At 37.0% G+C, this 15,954-nt stretch overlaps 2 non-coding genes across 2 annotated transcripts; both read right to left on the bottom strand.

The window, feature by feature from the left end:
- Window positions 1-4,336: 4,336 nt before the first annotated feature.
- LOC112183153 lies at window positions 4,337-4,443 on the bottom strand. The gene has a single exon (XR_002929747.1). It is a non-coding gene; the product is annotated as a small nucleolar RNA R71 (small nucleolar RNA).
- Window positions 4,444-7,260: 2,817 nt separating this feature from the next.
- TRNAD-GUC lies at window positions 7,261-7,332 on the bottom strand. Its single transcript has one exon. It is a non-coding gene; the product is annotated as a tRNA-Asp (tRNA).
- Between the last annotated feature and the right edge of the window lie 8,622 nt (window positions 7,333-15,954).

Here is a 15,954-nt window from a genome sequence, read left to right as displayed (position 1 = left end):
TTCAAAACGCAGAAAGGAGAGCGTTAATGAGTCAATGAGACAAAGTGTGAGGAAGATACTTGAAGAAGAGAAATATAAATTGGAGGATGAGTTGAGGGAGAAGATATATGCCGAAGAGAGGGAAAAGATAGCGGCCGAGGAGAGGGAAAAGATAGCGGCTGAAGAGAGGGAAAAGATAATGGCAACTGAAAGGGCATTCTTACTTTCTAGGATTGAACAGTTGGAAGCAAGAGTTGATGTAAGGAGCTATGAGGCAGTTACCACTGTTGGAGTAGGAAAAGTTGTGGCCGCTGACCACACATCTGGCCAAGCAAGTTGTTCACATGCGATAGATTCATGTCTTAAGACTGCTAACAAACAAGACAATGTTGTAGAAGATGGTGCAGTGAAAAATATTTTGGATGTGATGGAGAAAGAGTTGCTGCAAAAACAGAGGAAGAAGACTTCAAAGGTCAAGAAGTCAAACATTGATTTTGAAGCAGTAATTGAAGAAGTTGCCCATGAACATAATGTCGGGAAGAATCAGGTGCATATTGATGGGGTGATAAATGATAAAGAGGACATAGAATTGATGGATTTGGCCTTGCTTGATCAAAGAACAAAGGTACATTTAGCTGCATTATTATTTACATATTGTTCTAGTTGCATCTGTGTGTGATTCAATTCTAGAATTCAATAATTTATAGTCTGGGTTTTTATTATAGTTGATATGTTGAATTGTGTAACTGCCGAAAATCTGTAAATTGACCACTGATGGTCAAAACAGATTGTTCTTTTATTGTTGCACGAGTTTCTGCATATCAGTGTGCTCATCTTATTATGTGTACTATTATTTACTTATTGTTGGAATAGGTAAATCCTACTGAGAAGAAATGCAAGTTAGCATTGGATTCAACTGACCCAATTGTTACTCTTGCTACCGTTATGACAAACGATGGTCCATTAAAAGTTTGCCATGGAACTCCATTGGGATATGACAAATTACGTGTTTTTGTTTATGCTGCTTTGGAGGAAAAGGATGTGATTCCATTTGTTATGGAAGATGAGATAACAACAGTAAAGCAAGCTATGGGGAGTTGGGTAATGTGGCCGAAAAAACTGATAATATTTGATGAAAAGGTACATATCTTTGTATATGAACAACGATTTTTTATTTTGATATTGTGAGGATTTTCCCATCGGTAACTATCTTGTTTGTTCATTTAGAAAAAAACAAGTGGTAAAGCAAGTAGGAAGCAGAAAAGGAATCATATTGTGCAAGATGTAGAAGAAGAGTTCGACTTGCAGCCACTTGAATCAAGCTTGCCAACCGCATTGCAGAAGTTATATGAGTGGAGAAACGAAGGATTCAAAGATCGGAAAGCTGTTTGCTTTTATAAAGAAGAGCATGAATTTGGTATTAATGCTAAGAGCTATCTACTTGGCTTGGATGTTAAAAGGCTTGCAAACATGGCAGAAGTAACAAGAACCCTCATAGTGCTGTACATGAGGTAAATTTATGTTATTAAGATGAAGTTTATAACCTTTTTTGGTTATTCATTAGTATGTGATATATGCATGTTCCCTGTGCTTTAGGTACTTACATGATGTGCTAAAAGAGTCCAAAATGCTAGACATGTTGGTTTCGTTGACCCTGCATTGACTGATGAGATAGGATGTGGGAGTGCAACAAAGAGGTCTCGAAGTATAAAATAAGATCGCCTGATAAGTGCTTCTCCAAATTAGATTTTCTTGGTGCCTTACAATGCATCATATGTATATGCTTAAACCAAAGCTTTATTATTCATATATTTGCCGCTTTTACATGCACATGGATATTTTCCTAAAATGATTTTAATGAATTGTAGTGCTCATTCGATATTGACTGTGATCGATCCGGACAATGACACTGTCTATTTCATGGATCCATTAAAAAGACGCCTTGGGGGTAACGGAGAATGGAAATATATTGTTGACACATAAGTTGCTCAAAACTGACTTTTTACTGGAAGTTAATTTGTTCAACTATGCTAGTCCTTTTCTATTGTTAGTCACCTTATACATTGTTGGTCTTTTCTAATGTTGATTTGCTTATATATGTATAGTACCATACCAATGTTTAGAGTAGACCGCAACAAGAAAGGACGATGTTTTTGATAACTCATAATTTCATATATTTTTATACCCTTAAATGTAAGATTCTAGGCTTAGTTCTTATCATTTTTGAGTCATTTACTTTGTGCTTGTGTTTTGTAGGTTAAATTGGAGAAAAGAAAGTTTTGGAGCTTAAAATCAAATGCAGGAATCAAAGGGTGCTTGCTATCCTGAGCGTCCAGAATTGTCTCTGCTTTGCGTCAACTTCACAGATTAAACTGTACCTTGTCAGAAGGAATTAGCAGGCAAGCCTTATACCATTGGAAAGATACGGATGGTAGCTTTCTAAGGAATTTTACGGAAGAGGATTCGCATTTTTCTGGAGGAAGTTATGATGATTTAAGTGAACCTAGTTCGGGAAGGCAGATTCTGACGGATTTTGCATATCTTTTGGGAATTTAACTAGTGAGGCCCAAGGTCGTTGCTCTTAGCACTTGAATGGAACAAGGCTGAACGTGTTTGACACATTTGGAGTAATTTCTTGCATTGACTTTAATAACCCTGCATTCCTTTGGAGAGAAGAAAGCTATTCCAAGTTGGACTAGAAGACCGAATAAGCCCGAGTCAAGTAGGATTGGAAAGAGACATACAGGGAGAAAACCTAGGATGTCTAGAGACAGAAGAGGCAGCCTATTCCGCAGAGAACAAGAAGAAGAGAAGCTCTCACCATCGCTGGACCCGAGTTCCTCAATTCTTCCATTGTTTGTTTCATGTTTTCTTCGATTCTAGTCATGTTTTTCATGGTTATGGATTGCTAATTCCTAAGCTAGGGCTGAGATGAAGCCCCTAGTATGACTATTCTATTTGTTTAGTTGGTTGCTATTGAATTTCGAGATTTCTATGTTAAACTCTTAATCACCGTTTCAATATAACTTTTAATCAAAATCTTTGCTCGGGATCAATAAGACCTAGGTTTTGTTTATGAGTTATTTGGTTGGGAAATATGATGCTTGATCAATGAGTAGATGTTTTCTAGGGTGCCAAAAGATAATTCAATCTTGTGATTAAAGAGTTGTGAATTGAGAATACAAGTGCTTGATCATAGTCGATATTCTTGTTTGCATGGTTTCCTAGTTCTTTTGTGCTTAATGGAGTTGAACATGTTTGCTTGAACCTGACCATTAAGTGGAGTAAATTATAGTTTGGCTACTTGAGTTCTATACAGGATCAATAAATTGGAATTCATAGGTTAGAAGAACTTTGGCATATGTCTGGGATCAATAAAGCTTATGTATGGAAATCTTTAGCATGATATTTAGGGAATTCAATTGTTATCAACTAGAGAATAGGATAGAAGTATTAGGTGGTGGATTCAATGCTTTAGCATCTTCATAATCTGTTCTTAGACTTAAAGAAATCTCATTGCTCATTCTTGTCTTTAATTTCAGTTTTTCTTTCTTTAATTTTATGTTTAAAACTCAATCATCATAAAAATTAGTTTGTTTCACTTAAGTATAGCACATTTGTCATAGTAAAATTGTCTCAATCAGTCCTTGAGGGAATGACCTCGTGCTTGCACCTCTATTCTACAATTGATTTGTGCACTTGCGAGTACTAAATTAAAATTGACAACAAGTTTTTGGCGCCGTTGCCGGCGACTGACTTAATTCAATTTGATCTGTCAGTTGTACCATACTTAATTTTTGTATAGTTTTTTCTTTTCTTTTACTTATTTTTTGTTTGTTTTTCTTGTAGGTTTGAATTTTGTTTATGCAAGGTCGTCGATCCCAGAATTTAGATATCATTGTATACGATCCAGAGATTGAACGAACTCGTAGAAGACTTTCAAGGCAAGCAAGAACTCAAGCTCAAGTTGCAGTTCCAATGGCAGAAGATGAAACAAAAGCATTGAAGGAGTTCACGGCTCCTACTGCACTCACAACATCATCTTGTATTGTTGTAGCTCCCATTCCTGCAGGAGTGCGTTTTGAGATTAGACCAGCAACAATCCAGAGTTAATTTGCCTAATTTTTATGGGAAGACAAATGAAGACCCTTATCTCCATGTGGAGGAATTCAAAGACATATGTGGAACTTTTCAGTATGAGATATCAGATGAGAAGATCCGTTTAAGGCTTTTTCCTTTTTCATTGAAGGACAAGGCAAGAAAGTGGCTAAGCTCTCTTCCCCCTGGTTCCATCAATACTTGGGATGATTTGGTTAAAAAGTTCTTGTTGAAATTCTTCCCGGCTAAGAAAACCAATGCTCTCCAAGCAGAAATTTTTGGTTTCTCTCAACCCGAAGGAGAACCTTTTTATGAGAGTTGGGAGCGTTATAAGGATTTGTTCTAGAAGTGTCCTCATCATGGATTTTCTAAACCCCAAAAGGCTCAATTTTTCTACAGAGGTTTGAACTCCCAAAGTAGAAGTATGGTGGATGCTACAGTTGGTGGAAGCTTGATGGGAAAGACGGCAGATGAGGCAATTCAAGCTTTTGAGACTATATGTGAAAATTCGCAGCAATATGATCCTTATACAACAGTGCCCAAAAGAGGAGGACTATATGAGGTTAGTGCAAGTACTAAGTTGGAAGAGCAAGTTGCAACCTTGGCAAGACAAATGAAGAGCCTTACTCCTCTGTTAAATAAGGCTGCAAGGGAGACATGTGCTTTGTGTTCAAGTATTGCACATACCACCGAGGCGTGTTCTGAAAATTTCTTCAAAGATGAGCAAGTCAACATGGTGAATAATTATAGAAGGCCTGTGAATGATCCTTTTTCAAATACCTATAATCCAGGTTAGAGGCAACGTCCAAATTTCTCTTATAGCAACAATAATCAAGTGCAGATGCCAAGGAATCCTCCCATGCAAAATTATCAAGGGCCAATTGAACAAAAGAAACCATCTCTTGAAGAAACCATGCAGCAACTTGCACAAAATCAGATGGAATTTCAAAAGGGCAATGCTCAGATGCTTCAAGCTATTCAGGAGACCAAGAAAGAGCAGCAAGTTCAATCTCAAGCTATTTCTAAGCTAGAAGTTCAAGTTGGTCAGATTGCCACTGCCTTGAATGAGAGAGAACAAGGGTGTTTACCTAGCCAAACTCTTGCTAATCCAAGGGGTCAATATGAGAAACATGAGCCTATGAAAGTTGTGATCACGTTGAGGAGTGGAAAAGAAGTTGATATTAAAGTTCGTAGTCCAGGAGATATTCAAGAAGTTGAACAGGGGATTGAAGAGTCTGTTGCTATCCCAGAAATTAATGAATCAGCAGAGAATGATTCTGCAGGAGGATTGAAGTTGCAACAGCAATCCCGAAAACGAACTGATTCGAACCCAGTGACATCTAGCACACCAGAAACGACTTTAAGGCCTCCTATAGAGTCTCAATTTGTTCCTAAACCTCCATAACCAGAATTGCTTGATAGGAGCAAAAAGTGTGACGATATTATTGAATATGTACCCCATTTTTAGCCTTGTTTCTCCCTTAAGTTTAGTGTTTTGAGTCATTGAGTCGTTTTTAGAGTCTTGTTGAGTGTTTGGAGTGAAATAAGCGGAAAAAGTAAAATTCATGAAAAATCCTACCTGGATCAGGATTCCTCACTGTCGACTGTTTTTGCGGTCTTTACATTTTATTTTCTCTAGAAAATTCTGATATTCTCCTGCTTGTTGTAGGAAACCTTGCTGGTGGAACTCTTGGAAACATCAATGATTGAGTCATAAAATAAAGCATTAAGATATTTGACCAAGCAATGAAGAAGGGGAATAAAGGAGAAAGACGTTTTCAGTTGAAGAATAAAAGAGAAAGATGTTTCAACTGGAAAATAAATAAGAAAAAGATGTTTCAACTAGAAAATAAATACGAAAAAGATGTTTCAGCTTGGAAATTAAAGGAATTGTCCCATTATGAGAGGAGTTAAGGCCTTAAAGGAGATGTTTCAGTTGGAAAATTAAAGGAATTACGATGCAATCCCATCCGTCCAATGATGAAGGGTATGATCTACAAAAGCCAACCAATGCTCCCCTATAAATAGGCAACGTCCAGAACAGAATTAGCATCACTTCCCAGCCAAGATCACTTCCCAGCCAAGATAATTCATTGCCTATCACTTCCTGGCCAAAAACCATTCCAAGACTGCCCAATTCAATCCTTAAACTTCCATCACCTACAAGACCGTGACACCATCCATCCATCAATCTACAAAGCTCTAAGGCGCTGAGTCAAGGACGCTCCACCACCATCGCAGAGACGAGTTCATCACCGTGTTGCTAAGCCGCTGAGGAAAGCTTCAAAGTGTAACTATGACTCTATTTACAATTTTTATTTCGGTTTTGTGTGTTTCAATTTGCGAGTTGTGTAATTGGAGACACGGAATTTTCAGAATATTTTTATTAATATTTTGAGATTTTCAGTTTATTATTGAGTTAATTTTGAGAATTTTTTTATGATGCATGTTACAATCTTGTGCCCTTTTATGTGTTTTGGTAATTTTCAGAGTTAGGTTCATAAGTTTGCATGCTAGAATAATGGTGAGAGTTTTTGTGTGTTTGCTTAATTTTCCAAGAGTAATTGTTATTTGTTAAGACGCTGAGTTAAACAAGTAGCAATTAGTTCTAAAAAGTGGTAAAAATCATGCTTTAATGATTAAATGATTCTGGAAATTACGTGTTAAATTATATGTGTAATGGTTAATTTGCACGTGTGAGTTGATTCGAGGATTAGATAATACTACTAGTTAAGAGAATTACGCTAAGTGTTTTCGAAATTTAGTAGTATTAGGCTTGATAAGGACTTTTCCGATCCAAACCTACATTAGAACGAATCAGATAAATGGATTGATCCGCTGAGGCTTTTCATTTGGGCTCTTATCTAGGCATTGAAGGTGGGCACATTTTTATAGCATGTTGAAATGAATTTTCTGTTTTTACACTTAGTAATTTCCGAGTGGTATTGGTCTAGGTTAGGGAAGTTGATCATTGTATATAGTTTTATTTGTTTTGTTTTTATTTTAAGTAGATTAGGAACCAAATTTCAAAACCCCCCATTTTATTCTTTTATTTGTTAATTGACCTTTTTGTGTAGGTGTACCCTACAATCCCCGGACTGAACGATCCCTGCTTATCCTATACTGACAACTACATTTTGCAGGGTTAAATTGTGAGGCTATTTCAGCCGCACCAATTTTTGGTGCCGTTGCCGGGGATCGAACCCGGGTCACCCGCGTGACAGGCGGGAATACTTACCACTATACTACAACGATGGGGATTGTTAAAATCTCCAACACTTAAAGTGTCATTGATTTTGTTTATATAGAATGCATGCTAAATTTTTGTACTACACTTATGGAATGGTGACAAATTGCGATTTCGGTTAGGCCAAGTTTAATTGTGATTTTGTTTAAGTTTTATGATTGTTACAAAATTAAGCATGTCTTTTATCATTGTTGTACAATTTGTAGAAGTTGTTTTTTTTTAAGCATATTGTAAATTGTATGTGTTTCACTTAGATTTTTTTTTTTGCGCTGCATGGTTGGCAACCCATTTCAACCGAAGCTGTAGAGGAGCCATCAACCAGAGTTTGACATTTCTATCCCTTTACTTGCTTACGTTGAATTGTACTTGTGTCTTTGTTTGTTTGTTTATTTTACCCTTCCCTTATTTTCGTAGCCCCCCCCCCCCCCCCCAATATTTAGGGTCTATATACCATATTTCTTGCCTACATTGAGGACAATGTAGATTCTAAGTGTGGGGTGGGTTTACACTTTTATTTTAGTTTAGAAAAAAAAAAATTGGTTTTATAGTCTTTTTGTTTTTTGAGTCTTAGGATGCCCCTAACGTCTAGGATGAACATGTCTCTGAATTCATGGCTGAAGGTTTTCACAATCAAAATAGGACTTAATTGAATTCTGTGGTTAATCGACATTGTGATACTTGTATGAAGATTTGAGATAGGATTGTAACTTGGTTCATTAAGCATGCTAGGATTAAGTCTGATTCATTTGACCCTAAGTGAGCTGTTGAGCTAAAAAACTTTCTTTTCGAGTGCTTATTGATAAATTCAGAATTTCATGGTTGTATTTGCAAAACCTCATCATTCTTTGAAAATCCAATGATCATGTGCCATAGATTTTAATGGACTAGAAAGTACTAGAACTCGGCTGTTGTGACTATCAAAACTTATATGTCATAATATGCCCTGATCCTGGATAGGATAGAAGGCATTAGGGTAACCACCATAGCCAAACAAGCATGTGTCCCCAATTGTGCCTGTCGTGGTACTCCTTAGAATGAACCCCTTTGAGCCTACATTGAAAACCTTTGTTTCATCACCCTCACTACCCTACCATGCATGAGCTTAGTATAGGAAATCTCTACCCTTGTCTTAGGGACTTAGTAGAGCATGACATAGTGTAGGGGTGACGATGAAAGACAAGAGTGGGGCGGGGAAAAACCAAGAAAAAGAAAGAAGATTGCCGTGAAAAATGAATGAAAGAAAATGAAAAAAAAAATGAAAAAAAAAAGAAAAAAGAAAGAAAAAGGGCAAAAGAGAAGAAAAATTGAAAATAAAACTCTTGGGAAATTGTTGAAGTGTGGTTTTGGACTTTCAAATTTGTAGAAGGCTCAAAGTTGAAAATTATGCCTTTGTCCATTCCCATGTTGGTTAGAGTGAAGGTTGGGCCCAAAACAATGATATTTGGTGTACAAAAATGATGACATAAGGTGGTCCTTATATGCTCAGCTAGGTCCTTAGGATTTTTGTATCCTAAATCTTCATTTCAAAAACCCTAGCTTAGCCCCATTACAACCTGTTTTAAGTGCTTACTTGATCCTTGAGATGGGCAGTCTTTGGTTAGTGGAGTCAGGTACGCAGTCGAGCTTATGGTTTAGGTTCATTTGTGCACTTAGTCATTTCATGAGGTCTTTAAAAATTCTTCACAAAATGCGTTTATTGATGAAATATGCAAGCTGTTTGTTGCCTTACAATTTATTCTCTTGCATATACTTGAGTGTGAAGCTTTTAAGCATAGCCATTTCTGAGAGAAAAATCGAGAGTATGCCTTGTGAGTTTGGATTGGACTTGTTCGAAACATGCTATCATTCACTGTATAACTTAAGTTCTCCACATCTTACTTAGTCATATGAGTGTCACATGTTTATTAACCATGGAATTATCTATGCGATTTTGATTAAGTGTTTAACGTGAAAGCCATGAGTTAAGAGTCTCTGAGACAACAGTTAGGAGCAATAGAGTCATTTACTTGCTTTTCGTTGAGTCTTTGTTTTGTTTTGTATTTTTGTTTTGCTAAGGGACTAGCAAAAGCTAAGTGTGGGGTAGTTGATAGGAGCAAAAAGTGTGACGATATTATTGAATATGTGCCCCATTTTTAGCCTTGTTTCTCCCTTAAATTTAGTGTTTTGAGTCATTGAGTCGTTTTTAGAGTCTTGTTGAGTGTTTGGAGTGAAATAAGCGGAAAAAATAAAATTCATGAAAAATCCTACCTGGATCAGGATTCCTCATTGTCGACTGTTTTTGCGGTCTTTACATTTTATTTTCTCTAGAAAATTCTGATATTCTCCTGCTTGTTGTAGGAAACCTTGCCTGCTAGAACTCTTGGAAACATCAATGATTGAGTCATAAAATAAAGCATTAAGATATTTGACCAAGCAATGAAGAAGGGGAATAAAGGAGAAAGACGTTTTCAGTTGAAGAATAAAAGAGAAAGATGTTTCAACTGGAAAATAAATAAGAAAAAGATGTTTCAACTAGAAAATAAATACGAAAAAAATGTTTCAGCTTGGAAATTAAAGGAATTGTCCCATTATGAGAGGAGTTAAGGCCTTAAAGGAGATGTTTCAGTTGGAAAATTAAAGGAATTACGATGCAATCCCATCCGTCCAATGATGAAGGGTATGATCTACAAAAGCCAACCAATGCTCCCCTATAAATAGGCAACGTCCAGAACAGAATTAGCATCACTTCCCAGCCAAGATCACTTCCCAGCCAAGATAATTCATTGCCTATCACTTCCTGGCCAAAAACCATTCCAAGACTGCCCAATTCAATCCTTAAACTTCCATCACCTACAAGACCGTGACACCATCCATCCATCAATCTACAAAGCTCTAAGGCGCTGAGTCAAGGACGCTCCACCACCATCACAGAGACGAGTTCATCACCGTGTTGCTAAGCCGCTGAGGAAAGCTTCAAAGTGTAACTATGACTCTATTTACAATTTTTATTTCGGTTCTGTGTGTTTCAATTTGCGAGTTGTGTAATTGGAGACACGGAATTTTCAGAATATTTTTATTAATGTTTTTGAGATTTTCAATTTATTATTGAGTTAATTTTGAGAATTTTTTTATGATGCATGTTACAATCTTGTGCCCTTTTATGTGTTTTGGTAATTTTCAGAGTTAGGTTCATAAGTTTGCATGCTAGAATAATGGTGAGAGTTTTTGTGTGTTTGCTTAATTTTCCAAGAGTAATTGTTATTTGTTAAGACGCTGAGTTAAACAAGTAGCAATTAGTTCTAAAAAGTGGTAAAAATCATGCTTTAATGATTAAATGATTCTGGAAATTACGTGTTAAATTATATGTGTAATGGTTAATTTGCACGTGTGAGTTGATTCGAGGGTTAGATAATACTACTAGTTAAGAGAATTATGCTAAGTGTTTTCGAAATTTAGTAGTATTAGGCTTGGTAAGGACTTTTCCGATCCAAACCTACATTAGAACGAATCAGATAAATGGATTGATCCGCTGAGGCTTTTCATTTGGGCTCTTATCTAGGCATTTAAGGTGGGCACATTTTTGTAGCATGTTGAAATGAATTTTCTGTTTTTACACTTAGTAATTGCCGAGTGGTATTGGTCTAGGTTAGGGAAGTCAATCATTGTATATAGTTTTATTTGTTTTGTTTTTATTTTAAGTAGATTAGGAACCAAATTTCAAAACCCCCCATTTTATTCTTTTATTTGTTAATTGACCTTTTTGTGTAGGTGTACCCTACAATCCCCGGACTGAACGATCCCTGCTTATCCTATACTGACAACTACATTTTGCAGGGTTAAATTGTGAGGCTATTTCAGCCGCACCATTGCTTCAGAAGCCCAAGAAAGGTAGGCACTTGACTGAGATTATGGAACTATTTCGCAAGGTGCAAATTAATATTCCTTTGCTTGATGCTATTAAACAAATCCCAGCTTATGCGAAGTTTTTGAAGGAGTTATGCACTAATAAGAGAAAATTTGAAGATCATGAGAAGGTGTTGTTGTTAGAAGAGGTCAGTGCTGTAATTCAGAGAAGACTCCCTCCAAAGTTGAAGGATCCAGGAAGCTTTACAATCCCTTGCACAATTGGTGATCATTATTTTGAGCGTGCTTTGATGGACTTGGGTGCCAGCGTTAACTTGATGCCGTACTCTCTATATTTGAAATTAAAGCTTGGTGACTTACAACCAACATCAATCACCTTGCAATTTGCAGACCGATCAGTCAAGAGGCCAAAGGGAATTGTTGAAGATGTGAGTAAAGGTGGATAAGTTCATATTGTCTGCAGATTTTGTCATTCTTGAAACTGAACCAGATGCTTATTCAAGCGAGGATGTACCACTCATTTTGGGTCGTGCATTCATGGTTACTGTTGATACCATAATTAAAGTAAAAGATGGACTTCTATCTATGACAGTTGGTGACATGTCGGTGGAGTACAAGATTTTTGAAGCGGGTCGACGTCCCTCTGATGATGGTAAATGCTTTATGGTTGATTCTATTTCTCCTATTACTCATGAATCTTTTGTTTTGAATTCATCTCAAGATCCCCTTGAAGTATGCTTGACACAATCTGGAATGGATTTTGATGCCAAGAAAGAGGTTGATGAGTTAGAGAAGCTACTTAATGCTGCACAGGTTTTTGAATCAAGAAAGTGGAACCAATTTGAGTCTTTACCTCTGTCCACAAATAAAGTTGTGCCGTCCATTCAGCAAGCACCAAAGTTAGAGCTCAAGCCACTGCCATCACACTTGAAATATGTATTTTTGGGTGAATTTGAGACACTTCCAGTGATTATTGCTTCGGACCTTTGTGAAGAAGATGAAAAGAAGTTGCTGCAAGTTCTTCAAGCTCACAAAACAGCGATTGGATGGACAATTGCAGATATTAAAGGTATAAGTCCTACAATGTGTATGCACCGAATCCATCTTGAAGACAATGTGAAGCCAACACGTGATGCACAAAGGCGTTTGAATCCACCAATGAAAGAGGTTGTGCGTGCTGAAATTTTGAAGCTCCTCGATGTTGGAGTTATATATCCAATTTCAGATAGCCAATGGGTTAGCCCAGTTCAAGTGGTGACTAAGAAGTCAGGAATAACCATTGTGAAGAATGAAAAAGATGAATTAGTGCCTACAAGAATGACTACGGGTTGGAGAGTATGTATTGATTACCGAAAGCTCAACACTGCCACACGCAAAGACCACTTTCCATTACCTTTTATTGATCAGATGCTTGAGTGATTGGCGGGTCATAGTTATTATTGTTTCTTTGACGGCTATTCAGGGTATAATCAAATTTCTATTGCACCAGAGGACCAAGACAAGACTACATTTACTTGCCCTTTTGGTACTTTCGCTTACCGAAGAATGCCTTTTGGATTGTGTAATGCACCGGCTACCTTCCAACGTTGTATGATGAGTATTTTCTCCGACATGGTGGAGCGATTTATTGAGGTATTTATGGACGACTTCTCTGTTTTTGGTTCTTCTTTTGATGATTGTTTGCTTCATTTAGCTCTAGTGCTCAAAAGATGTCAAGAAACCAATCTTGTGCTAAATTGGGAGAAGTGCCATTTTATGGTCAAGCAAGGTATTGTGTTGGGACATATTGTTTCAAGAAAGGCATTGAAGTTGACAAGGCAAAAGTGGATTTAATTACCAATCTTCCTCCACCAACAACAGTAAAGGGAGTGCGTTCTTTCCTTGGCCACGCCGGATTTTATCGGCGTTCCATGAAGGATTTTAGCAAGATTGCAGGACCATTGAGCAATTTATTAGCAAAAGATGCAGAATTTGTGTTTGATGAAGCATGTCTAGAGGCGTTTAACAAGCTTAAGGCCCTCCTAACTTCAGCTCCTATCATGAAGCCTCCGGATTGGAACTTGCCGTTTGAATTAATGTGTGATGCGTCGGATTATGCGGTGGGTGCAGTTTTGGGGCAGCATATAGAGAGGCTTCCTTATGCTATTTATTATGCTTCAAAGACTCTAAATGATGCTCAACTTAACTATTCTACCACCGAAAAAGAGTTGCTTGCGGTTGTATTTGCTCTAGACAAGTTCAAGTCTTATTTGATTGGTTCCAAAGTAATTGTTTACACTGATCATGCTGCCCTTAAATATTTACTTGCCAAGAAAGATGCCAAGCCTCATCTGATCTGTTGGGTTCTTTTACTTCAAGAATTTGATTTGGAGCTAAAAGATAAAAAAGGAAGTGAGAATGTGGTTGCAGACCACTTGAGTAGATTGGTGCATGAAGATGATGAAGTGGACTGCCTTCCTTTGAATGAAAATTTTCCTGATGAACAATTGTTTATGGTACATGATTCTCCTCCTTGGTTTGCTCATATTGTGAACTTTATTGTTACTAAAAAAATTCCAGATCATTGGAGCAAGCAAGAGAGGGAGAAATTTCTTTCTAAAGTGAAGCATTATATTTGGGATGAACCATATTTATTCAAACATTGCCCAGACCAATTGATTAGAAGATGTGTACCGGAAAGTGAGTTTTAAAGCATTCTTTGTTTCTTCCATAGTTATGCTTGTGGTGGGCATTTTGGAGCCAAGAAAACAGCGGCTAAAGTTCTTCAAAGTGGCTTTTATTGGCCAACATTATTCAAGGATGCTTTTGAATATTGGCCAAACATGACATGATGCCTTTGAGTAATATTTTGGTGGTTGAATTATTTGATGTTTGGGGAATAGACTTCATGGGAACTTTTCCTCAATCCTTTGGCAATCTCTATATATTGGTGGCAGTGGATTACGTATCAAAGTGGGTTGAAGCAATTGCTTGCAAAACTAATGATCACAAGGTGGTACTCTCCTTTCTCAAAGACAATATTTTTGCTCGTTTTGGCACTCCTCGAGCCGTTATAAGCGATGGAGGACTACATTTTTGCAACAAGCCATTCACATCACTTATGAAGAAGTATTCCATCACTCACAAAGTCGCTACACCTTACCACCCTCAAACTAGTGGCCAAGTTGAGATTTCCAACCGGGAAATTAAAAATATTTTGGAGAAAACAGTTCGCCCGGATAGGAAAGATTGGTCTCACCGGTTGAATGATACTCTATGGGCTTATAGGACGGCCTATAAAACTCCAATTGGCATGTCGCCATATCGCTTAGTTTTTCGGAAGGCTTGTCATCTTCCGGTGGAGTTGGAGCACCGAGCATATTGGGCAATCAAGCACTACAATTTTGACATGAATACAGCCGGTGAACAGAGAGCATTGCAACTGAATCAGATGGAGGAAATTCGTAATGAGTCCTATGAGAATGCAAAAATTTACAAGGAGCGCACCAAGAGGTTTCATGATAAAGTCATTCGTCAAAGGACATTCAAACCAAACCAAAAGGTGTTGCTATATAACTCTCGACTGAAACTCTTGATACACTCAAAGCAAGCACATAATTTAACCCTAGAAATATCATTAGTAGTATAAGCAAGTAGGGATCGTTCTATTCCGGGGATTGAGGGTACACCTGTCAATGTAAGACAATTTAAACAATTAAAATAAAACAAAGTATAATATTTACACAATATAAACACTATTCACAAAATTAGGGGGTTTTAGGTTTTGGTTTTTCGAAAATTTAAAGAAAGAATAAAAACTAAGTATAAACAAAAACACAAATACAAGAATGAAATGTAAGAAACAAAGATTAAAACCAAGTTCATGATTGAATTCAAATAAACCCTACATTGCTCTTCCAAGTCATGTGAAAGGAGTTGATCATGTGAAACATTAGAAAGCAAACGATTTCCCATATTTTACTTTCAACGCTAATTAATCTAAGTGAAAGCACAAAGACTAATCCTATCAAACATGTAATCAAGCCCTAGAAAGCTAGTCAATCATACATATTCAACGCATGAAACACATAGAAAGGCTATCAACTCAAGTGTACAACTTAGTATGAATAAGTTCATCTAATTGCAATCCTTTTCAATTGAATTCGATTTTTGTCCAAAACCTTTACTACTTTCGATTTAAGTTCATAACACAAAAAGTTGAATCATGTTCTTAAATCTAGCACCATTCATATCAAAACCCTAAGTGTTTCGAACCACATAAGATTAAAATACAAAAAATATCTATAAAGCAAATTCAATCGAACAATCACACATAAGCAACTTTGGAATCACAAAGAATGAATCGAAATCCTTTATTCAATCATAAAATTTCAGATTATAAACCTTATTCAAACATAAACTTTAACTAGAACAATCTTTAACGAAATCAAACAAGGAGAATCAAAAGTGATTACAAGAAAGAAGGTTGAATTACACTGTGAATGGAGATGTGGATGAATAACTCGAATGATGAACTAATGAAACTCAAAAGCAAGCTTCAAAGTACACGGCTTCAAGGTGGAATGGTGGAGATGCTCATGGCTTGGTCTTGCTTCTTCCTTCCTTGCTTGAAAACGCAAAAGTAGAACTAGAGAATGGAGAGAGCTTTCGCGTAGAGAGAATTTTCGGAATTAGAGGATGTGTGAGACGTCTAGGGATGTAGAGTTTATATAGGAGACGGCAAAACTTGGCCTCCAAGCCGTGATTTTCTGTTTATTTTCTCAAGGAATTAAATTAATAATTCCACA

This window comes from Rosa chinensis, chromosome 1, assembly GCF_002994745.2.
Source record: "Rosa chinensis cultivar Old Blush chromosome 1, RchiOBHm-V2, whole genome shotgun sequence".
In the NCBI taxonomy this organism is placed as follows: Eukaryota; Viridiplantae; Streptophyta; class Magnoliopsida; order Rosales; family Rosaceae; genus Rosa; species Rosa chinensis.
Note: the sequence above shows the minus strand (reverse complement) of the source record. Positions and strands in the feature narration are given on the sequence as shown.